At 40.8% G+C, this 10,194-nt stretch overlaps 1 non-coding gene across 1 annotated transcript; it reads right to left on the bottom strand.

Moving 5' to 3' along the window:
* Window positions 1-9,678: 9,678 nt before the first annotated feature.
* LOC114238060 (U6 spliceosomal RNA) lies at window positions 9,679-9,785 on the bottom strand. Its single transcript, XR_003623488.1, has one exon. It is a non-coding gene; the product is annotated as a U6 spliceosomal RNA (small nuclear RNA).
* Between the last annotated feature and the right edge of the window lie 409 nt (window positions 9,786-10,194).

The following is a 10,194-nucleotide window of genomic DNA, read 5'->3' as shown; positions in this document are numbered from 1 at the left end:
CCATTTCTCCCTAGGAATGTAAACCCACAGGGCAAGCCTGGATCTTGCTGCATTATATACCACCAGCACCCAATATAGCACCCGCCACTTAATAACTGCTCAGTAAACATCAGCTGACAGAGTACCTGAATGAAAGAGTAATAAAGGTGCATTTCACTCTCTCCCAGCCCTCTTTGAACTTAAACCGACAATTTCTCTCTTGCTAAGTACAGTTTTTACTGGAAGCAGACAACCCCAGAATCTTTCTGGTCATTCTAGAAGTTCTAGTTACTTAAAAGAGAGTCAAATAAAAATGAAAACAGAGAAAAATCTTACCATGGTTCTGCAAACAGTTGTATAACCACAGTGTTTTCCCCCTCATTTAATTTTGGACTATGTCTCTCCTGCCTCCCTATAACACTTAGAATTGATTACATTTAATTTAGGGAACACACTCATGTCACGGTCCTCACATATTCAATTACTGAACAACCAATCACCTTGTTCCTCTCAGGCTGTTTCCTTTTCTGGGAAAGGGAGTGGGTGCTATACTAAGATGAGAGCCAGGTTTATTTAAAAACATTTTTCTCCCTGATTATATACATAAAAAATTCATTACTGCTCCACAAAACACACTGTTAAGAGAGTGAAAGGACAAGCCCCAGACTGGGAGAAATATTTGCAAAACACATATCTCACACAGGACCGGTATCCGAAATATGCAAAGAACTCTTAAACCCTCCAAATAAGAAAACGAACAACACAATTTAAAAACGGGCAAAAGATGTGAACAGACACTTCACCAAAGAAGTTATACAGATAGCAAATAAGCATATGAAAAGATGCTCCACATCAGGGAAATACAAATTAAAACAACAATGAGATACCACTGCACACCTATTAAAATGGCAAAAAGCCAGAACACTGACAACACCAAATGCTGGTGAGGATGAGGAACAACAGGAACTCTCATTCATTGCTGGTAGGAATGCAAAATGGTGTAGTCATTTTGGAAGACAGTTTGGCAGTTTCTTATAAAACTAAACAGGTACTCTTATCACATTATCTAGCAATCACACGTTTTGGTATTTACCCAAAGGAGCTGAAAACTTATGTCCACACAAAAAAGTTTATAACAGCTTTATTCATAATTGCCAAAACTTGGAAGCAACCAAGATGTCCTTCAGTAGATGAATGGGTGAACAAATTGTGGTACGTCCATATAATAGATTATTTTCAGCAATGAAAAGAAATAAACTATCAAACCATGTAAAGACATGGAGGAATCTTAAATGCATATTGCTAATGGAAAGAAGTCAATCTGAAAAGGCTATATACTGATGTATAATATGTGTGATTCCAACTTTATGACATTCTGGAAATGGCAAAACTATGAAGACAGTTAAAAAAAAAAAAAGAAATCAGTGGTTGCCAGGAGCCTAAGGAAAAAGAGGAAGGGATGAATAGGCGGAGCACAGGGGATTGTTAGGCAAATAAAACTATTCTGTTTGACACTGCAATGGTGGATACATGTCATTACATATTTGTCAAAACTCACAGACTGTACGACACAAAGAGTGAACCTTAATGTGAATTATGGACCTTGTTAATAATAATAGATCAATATTGGCTCATTGTGAACAAACAAGCCACACTAATGCAAGATGTTAATAATAGGGGAAACTGGGGGGAGAGGGAGAGGTAAGGGAGTATATGGGAACTCAATACTTTGCGCTCAGCTTTTCTAAAAACCCAAAACTATTAAAGTATTAATTTAAAAGGAACTCAAAAAATTTATTACTCCCAATCTTGGAAAACAAATAAAAGTAAAAAAGAAAAATCACTCCACGCCTACTACACAACTATGTTTCATTTTAAAGTTGAAAAGAATCCTTTAAAATGAAAGAAACGAGGCAGCCAAGGTTAACAGTGAATTTGTGCTGTTTCAAATACATCGAGTAAGAAAAGAATGTAAAAACAAAATTCCTCTCGGCACGTTTTACAGCCATGCCATCAACGTCCAATTCTGAAAGCCAAGCACCCTAACTTGACTCACACATGCCCCCACCCCTGCCCTGCGCTGTTTGGCAGCTACGCTCCTGACATCCTGGGTCAATGCCAAAACCTAACTTGGCATCAGCAAAGAGGGCATCCTGACCTAATGCACTCAGGAAAGCACTGTAAAAGTTTCTGCTGAACCCTCCTCAGAAATGTTTGCAGTAACAATCTAAGCAGAAATAATCTCCCAAAACTATCCAACTTTGTAACAGGCTTTAATGAGCTGCAAGAATGAGAACAGGCTGTCACAAGGCTGTCCCTGAGGTATGTGACCTTAAGAATTGTGGCTGACAAATGACCTCATGGCTTCTACCTACCAGCCCTCACAGTGGCAGCCACTTTCCCCTCCAGCCTCAGCTCCTCCAATGGAGCCCAAATCTCATCGACTCAGCTGGCTGAGGGGTGGATGCAGTGCTGACCTATGTGGACTGCATCCCTTCTTCCTTATCCTCCACACCCCCAAATTTCAGGGAGAATGCTTTGCCAAAAGGAATCTTTGCCTCTTGGTAGGTACCGTATACGGTTCCCGTAGAAAGCCACAATTTTGCACAGGAGCCTCAGCTGGCGTAAACTGCCATGACTGCAATTGACGACCCAAGCACTCTGCATTCTCCAAAATTACAAAATTAAGCAAGACCCAGACAAAATCTAGTAAAATGAGGAAAGCCTTTTAAACAGAATAGGGAAGGTGTGTGATTAATATAAATGGGGCTATGTTAGAAATTAAATTTGGGATTAGGAGAACTATAGTCTCTCCTCTTTCTCCTTCCATTCCTCTGCCTCATGCCTTCAAGCCTCAAACCGTGCATTCCTTATGTTGGCCTTGCCTAAATTCTTTTGCAAAAAGCCAGGACACAAACATTATGGCAATGACATACATATTAGAGATACAAGCAAATATTCAGACCTGGTAGGGTTTTGAGCATTTTTGCCTTGCAGGAGGCTAGCAGAGGCAGTAGAGTTTATAAAATAGAAATATCTTTTAAAGGGAGTAATTTCTAATAATTTTAGAAATTGAGACACTTTTGAAAGTCTGGAACACTCCCCTCTTCCTCCTCTATAGCAAAGTTACAAGTAAATGAAACTTTGTTCTTGACAACTTCCTGAGAATTTAATGAGACCACTTGAGATAAATGTGGACACGCAATATGTTACCAAACTTGCTTCGGAAAATAACAGCTGCAAAGACCCAGCTATTAGAATTGCATTTGTCTCTTAAGTGTCTTAGTTCACTGCCGGGGCTGTGTTTGGCATACAGTAGGTGCTTGATAAGTGTCTGTTAAGTGAAGAATAGAAAACCATATATATAAAGTTCACTTTTTCTGATTCAATAGAGTATCATAGAGATAAGGGATGTGGTTCTCAAAGGGCAGTCCCCCAACGAGCAGCACTGCATCACCTGGGAACATGATAAAAATACAAATCCCCCCTCTCCCATACCCCACACAAAATCGGAAACTATGGAATGAGCCAGCAACTTGTGTTTTCACAAGTGCTCTGGGTGATACTGACATTCCTGAAGTTTGAGAATCACCGGCCTAAAAAAGACCCTTTAACAAAGAGGTGTGTTATTCTACCCCCCGCACTAAAGGTAAGAATTCTAGGCCCGTAATTCCTTTACCATCTCACTGAGAAAAGTCCTGAGACCGAGGCTTCATGATGAGGGTTTATGGTGAATTCCGTGGCACCCAGGCAGGAAGAAAGGATGGATCAGCCATATGGGAGCCAAAAAGAGCAGGGATTCGAAACACCAGAGACGACCCATATGTGAGGGCACAAGAGTGGCCTCTAAGCCTTGTGTGTGGCTTTCTGCCACGGCACTGGGTGCGGGACAGGGAGGCCCCAGTAGCCTTGCCTCCATAGGGTCTGGCTTCCATGTGCTTTCCCGACAGGGATTATGTTGCCTTTGAGTCTCTGTTGTAGGAACACGCTCTCCTTGTCAAATGGGCGACATCTGAGCCCTTTATGATCACAGTGGTTGTGGTTTGGCAAGCTGCTTGTATCCCCTTCCAAACACAGGCGGCAGTGTGAGGTGATTCTGTAGCACAGATCCAAGGCTCAGTCTTGCCTGATACCGTGATCTAATTAAAAAAATTAGTTCTCGGCCCAATCAAGTTCAACTTCCAGTATTATTATAGGATGACCAACTTGTCCCAGTTTGCCTGGGGAGTTCCGAAAATCCACATCTTGGAAAACCTTCAGTCCTGGGAAAATTGAGATGTTTGGCCACCCTAAGGATTAAGAGTTCCAAGGATAAAATACAGCCCACGTTTGCTTTCTGATAGCTGAACTTCTGCCAACATCAACAAAATTTAGTGATGAGCAGTGAGGAAGGCAAAGGCAAATAACAAAGTAGATGGCATTAGAGAAGTGGGTAAAAGAAAGGGTGTGTGATTTGTTCAGCAAATCTGAAGAAAGATCTGAAACCAGATCACTAAAGCCCAAAATTAGACGCTCTGGCAGGGGCAGGGGGCTCCACCACACCCTGACACTGCACGCTGCCACTGCGACCCCCTTGGGAGGCTGGTACAATACCACCTGCTCCCCAGCTCCCTAAAAATGTACTGGCCTCCATCTTTAAAAAGCCATGTAGTTAAAGTTACTCTTAGCAAATGCAATGACTTTTTGACCTTCAAAAAGAATACAAATAATTTATACTACCTGTAGACGGGAAGATAACCAAGATAACCAAGATAACTTACTACCTCATGTAGGTGAGGTATCACAGGAAACCCAGGGGCAGGCAATGACGGTCCTTGAACAAGCAGGTCACAAACTTAAACTAAGCTTGTATACTTCACACTAAGAAAATACAGGTAAAGCACCTAGTATGTGCCCAAAGTCGATACCTACCACATCTGTGGCAGTTCCCTTTCTTTCATTCATTGGGATTTCCTCACATCCCCCACTCAGATCCCCTTTTTTATTGATAAAATGCAGGAAAAAATGCTTAAAACCTGTTCTTTTTTAGGCCACGACCAAGGAGAAAAAGAGAGAAGGTGGAAGGAAAGTATGTTACAAAAAATGAGCACATTAACAATAGCAGGAAACACCAGCTTCATGTTGAGAGAGAAGAAAGTTCAAATAATTAGGCACATTAAGTAAAAATCATAATGACTGAGGGTCATTTAATGCACGGGTAGGTTGTCCCATTTCACAATGGTCTCAAAGGATCTCTGCGTTACAGCCAGTGTGACAACTGTTGTTAATAATCATGTCCCGAGACACTGAGAATAAGGAGAACTGTCCAGAACACTTAATATGAAAGGGAGTTGTAGGTTTTAGAAAGTTTCAGCTGTCTGGAAATTGTAACTTACATAGAATATCTCATACATTGATAGTGTCCATAGTCTATCCTCAACCCAGTCGCTCCCAATTCACTGAGTTTATACCCTTGCTACTCAAAATGTGGACAATATCAGCAACACCTGGAAGCTCCTTAGCACTGAGGAATCTCGGGAGCCACCCAGAGCTGCTGAATCAGAACCTTCATTTTAACCAGATCCCCAGGGTGTTCGTTAGGCCCTGCATCAGCTGGCTCCTCACCTCCTATGATACTCTTCCTTGCTCTCAGCTCCAATCACCCAGGCTTCCTTCTACTCTTCACATTTTCCACGCATGCTCTCTCCTCAGGGCATCTGCCTCGGCTGTTTCCTTTGCCTGTAATGCTCTTCTCCTAGATATCCACATGGCTAATTAGCTCACCACCTTCAAGCCTTCTCAGTGCAGCCCACCCTGACCACCCTATTTAAAAGTAAACCGTCCTCCCAATCTCTTGCTGTATTTTCTCCCCTATAACACTTTGCCTTTATAACATCCCATACAACTGACTCATGGAATATGCTTATTGTTTATTGTCCCTCTGCTAGAATGTAGCATCATGAGGACAGGACTTTTTGACCGTGTTGTTCCCTGATGTATCACACATGCCCGGAACAGTGCTACTGAAGTGTGGTCTGCAGGCTGACTCTTGCTACTGGTCCCAACTATCAATAGATCACTAAAGAAATTTAGAGTAATTTAAGTTAGAGCAAGAAATTTTGAAAAGTTTAGATCAATTTGATACAGACACCACACCTATATGTGTGATTATTTACCTAGTAATTCATTTTTACTATATTTCACATAAGTATCAGACTGTGCACATTGGATATTAAAACACCCAACCCAAAACTGGTCTTTTGAAACTGTTTTGAGAGGCACTGGCCCAGGAAAGTTCCTGGCACTTAGTAAGTGTTAATAAATGTTTGCTGAATAAATAAATAGAAGAACAGATGGTTAACGAATAAATTTTGGGGCTTCCCTGGTGGCGCAGTGGTTAAGAATCTGCCTGCCAATGCAGGGGACACGGGTTCAAGCCCTGGTCCGGGAAGATCCCACATGCCGCGGAGCAGCTAAGCCCACCGCCACAACTACTGAGCCTGGGCTCTAGTGCCCGCGAACCACAACTACTGGAGCCTGCAAGCCTAGAAGCCTGTCCTCTACAAGAGAAGCCACCGCAATGAGAAGCCCGCGCACCGCAACGAAAAGTAGCCCGCGCTCGCCGCGACTAGAGAAAGCCCGCGTGTAGCAAGGAAGACCCAACGCAGCCAAAAATAAATAAATAAAATAAATAAATAAATTTTTAAAAAAAGAGTAAATTTTTACATAGTAAAGCCAGATTGGGTCTGTATATATGCTTGTCAGTACAATTAAATAATTTCTGCTTGGATCAGTGGCAAAGTGATCCGTACTATGAACTTCCTGGGTATACTGTGCTTTCCTCTCCCGTGTGAGGAATGAGTCGATCTCAAATGGATCAGTTAAGGGCCTTTCTGAGATTCTCTGACTGAGGGGCAGAAGACAGCCTTTGTCCGAGCCCCAAATCTGCGCTCTTTCGCCTGCCTGCTCTAAGCAGAGATGGCCTAATTAAGCAACTTTAGATTTACTCCCTGCCTCCCCCTACCCCCATATCCTCCAGACCCCTTTATGAAACAGTGAAGTTAGCACTCACGGCAAGGTAGAAGGCAAAATCATTGGGTGTTGGTGTTTTCTTAAAACTGAAAAGGTCATAATATTCTCAGGCTTTCACAGAAACATGGATTGAAATAACAGGTCATTTAAGGTAAAGAATTAAACATAAAGGTACAACTGGCTAAAATGTCTCTTGCAGAATAAATATACTCTTAGTTTTGCAGCTTATCACCTTGAAAACGTAAACAAAACTGGAAAACTTTTGTTCTTCAATCCACCTTTGTTGCCTTCTAAGGTCAGGAGGAATCTGATTTATAAATGCTTTTTCCTGCCCAAGCCTTCCATCCCTCTCCCCCTGCTCAGAACAACAACAGCAAGAAAATGAAACGACTTGGATCTTTTTAACTTGTTCCACCGGTATGCTCTACCTATTTGGGGGTGCCTAAGAGATCTTTTATTTTGTTCCAGGATTATTAAAAATACGGTTTAAAACTTTCTCTGACGCATTTACTCAAGAGTTTCATTTCATTCTTGCTTCCACTATATTTCATCACAGCTTTGGATGCTCAAGAATTCATTCAATTTAGGAACCTAGGCTAGGTTGCACGGAGAGAATTCAGAAAGAAAAGATAGGACTCCAGAGAGTTTAAAATCTAGTAGATGCATGAAAATAACTGTAATACAAGGCAGAATGCAATAAGTACTAAAGGAAAGTCAAAGGGCTCAGAGGAAGCCATTGTGGACTCTGAAGAACGGAGAGGACTCAGAATGAACAGTAAAGGAGGACAGGTGGGGCAAGGGAGCAGCACGAACAAAATCACAGAGGAGAGAAAGAACACACTGGGCATGCGTGGAGGAGAGAGAGTAGTTCGGATATTCCGAAGCACAGAATAAGGGAGAGGATCAGCGGACGATAGAGCTAGAAAGGAAGATTCGGACCAGAACAGAGACAGCCTTGTATGTCATGCCAAGAAGCTTAGAGATGATGTTGGAACAATGGGGAGCCACTGAAGATTATAGTGGAAGAGAATGTTATGATCAGGGTATGCTTTAGAAAAGCTCCTCAGATATCCGTGCATGAGGGAAGTTGAAGGAGGAAAAGAATGGAAGCAGGAAGACCACTTAGGATACTGTTTACAAGAGTTTAAGGAGAAGTCATGGTAGTGGTGGCAGACCCAACAGAAAACCATCTAGATTGGAAGGAAGGAGCAACTGTGACAGGAAAGTGCATATGAACCATTTACAGCAAATCACATGTGAAACTTATTAAAAAGTTTGACTTTTGGGGATCCTTTTCTAAAGAAAGGGAAAGATGATTATAATCCAACAAGTCTCCTTAGTAGTTAATTTAAAATACAATATATTTTTACTCCTCCTAAACTATACCACCAAAACTTAATGCCTTACAGTAAGAACTTTATTTCTCTACCCATTTTTTATACTTAATTTGCATTTATATAATATCAATAGCAGTAAATACCACTGCAGCATCTGACACAATAATGTACCCTTACTATGAACCAGACACCATGCTGTGCCCTTTACTTCTACTAGCTTATTTAATCCTCAGTACAACCCTTTGGCTATGAACTACCATTTCCCTATTTTATATGTATAGTTATTGAGGCAAGGAGTTGTTACATAGCTTTATTAACACTACACAGAAAGCAGAGATTTGAATACAGGCAGGTCTGACTCCAGAATCTGTGCCTTTGGCTACTCAACCATGCTTTAAAATTTTCTTTTTACATGTATTTTAAAGTAGAATGCTAAAAGAGAACAAAGACCGGATGGGACACATGGAAAACAAATAGCAAGATGATAGATATAAACCAAAATATATCAACAATCTCATTAGATGTAAATGGTCTAAATATCCCAATTTAAAAGGTAGAAATGGTCTGTTTGGATAGAGAAAAATGCCAACCAAATTCGCGCATAATGGATTCTGTCCCACCACACGATCTTTTTCCTCAATTTTCTTTTTTGCACTACTCCTACCCCTACCTCATGTGGCCTTATTCCTAAACACTATCCGGCTGTGGGGAAATTAGTCCATTGGACAGTTTTATCATTTTTGGCATATTCATTTAAAAGGTTCTGCTATAATACACTAATCCTCTCTCATCTCTCTTGAAGAGTTTGCTTTGTATGAACTGAAGGTCCTAACACATTTATTACGCATTTCCCACTTCATATTTTACTACTTTGTCACTGAAAAACAGACTAAGAAGAAAATTTGAGAAACCTAAGAAACTATTGCATATTTCAGAAAAATAAATGAGGTCAATAGTAAGTGTAATATTAGTATTTTAAGTCGAAAAGATTTTTTCCTTTGGAATGATCCACCTTGTGCTTAGTATTTCCTGGTTCATAAATATTTCTTATGATCATGCTTCTATTTTATCTTCCAGAAGTATTGATTATAGCCATACATATGGCCCCAAACTGACTTTTTACCATATTCTGTAGCGAATAATTTAGAAAAGGAGCCAAAAATTCTATTTTCCATAAGAGTGTGGCAAGATGTCTACATTCTTGCTGAAAGAACAGCTGTGTTGCCAAAACGGCAGAACTTCTCTCTAAATCCATAGTCTTTACCAAGCCCTAGATTTTGACCCTGAACTATCTGCTCCACTGAAAGCTGGTCAATTGTTTATCTTTCCTTTAAGAAAATAAAGTTTTTTTAAAAATATGGAACGCTTCACAAATTTGCGTGTCATCCTTGCGCAGGGGCCATGCTAATCTTCTCTGTACCGTTCCAATTTTAGTATACGTGCTGCCGAAGCGAGCACTAGAAAATAAAGTTTTAAAGCAGTTTCCTAATTTGAGGTTCTTACAAGTAAAGGGAAAAGTATGGCCTTTGATATTCATTTTCTTCCTTCAAAAAAGTAAACTTCAGTGGCACAGGTGGGCGATAAAGTACTACTTCTAATGCAAATTTTGTTTCCAGTCTTTATGGCTTCCCAAACCTGAACTTTCTGCTAACATTAGGTTATACTACTATCTGCCTTCTACACAGTCCTGCCTAAACAACTCATTAAAAAGTACAAAAGCATGCAAATGGTAGAAACAGCTTGCAATTCAAAATGTTCTTCTTACCAGATTTTGCAGGGGCTCCCCACGAGGGACTCAGTCCTGGGCGATCTGGAGCAGCATGGCATGTCTGAGAAGACAGAGACTCGGTCCCAGAAACTGAGTGCT

Source organism: Balaenoptera acutorostrata, chromosome 8, assembly GCF_949987535.1.
Source record: "Balaenoptera acutorostrata chromosome 8, mBalAcu1.1, whole genome shotgun sequence".
Classification (NCBI taxonomy): Eukaryota; Metazoa; Chordata; class Mammalia; order Artiodactyla; family Balaenopteridae; genus Balaenoptera; species Balaenoptera acutorostrata.
This window is presented reverse-complemented; position numbering and strand designations above follow the sequence as displayed.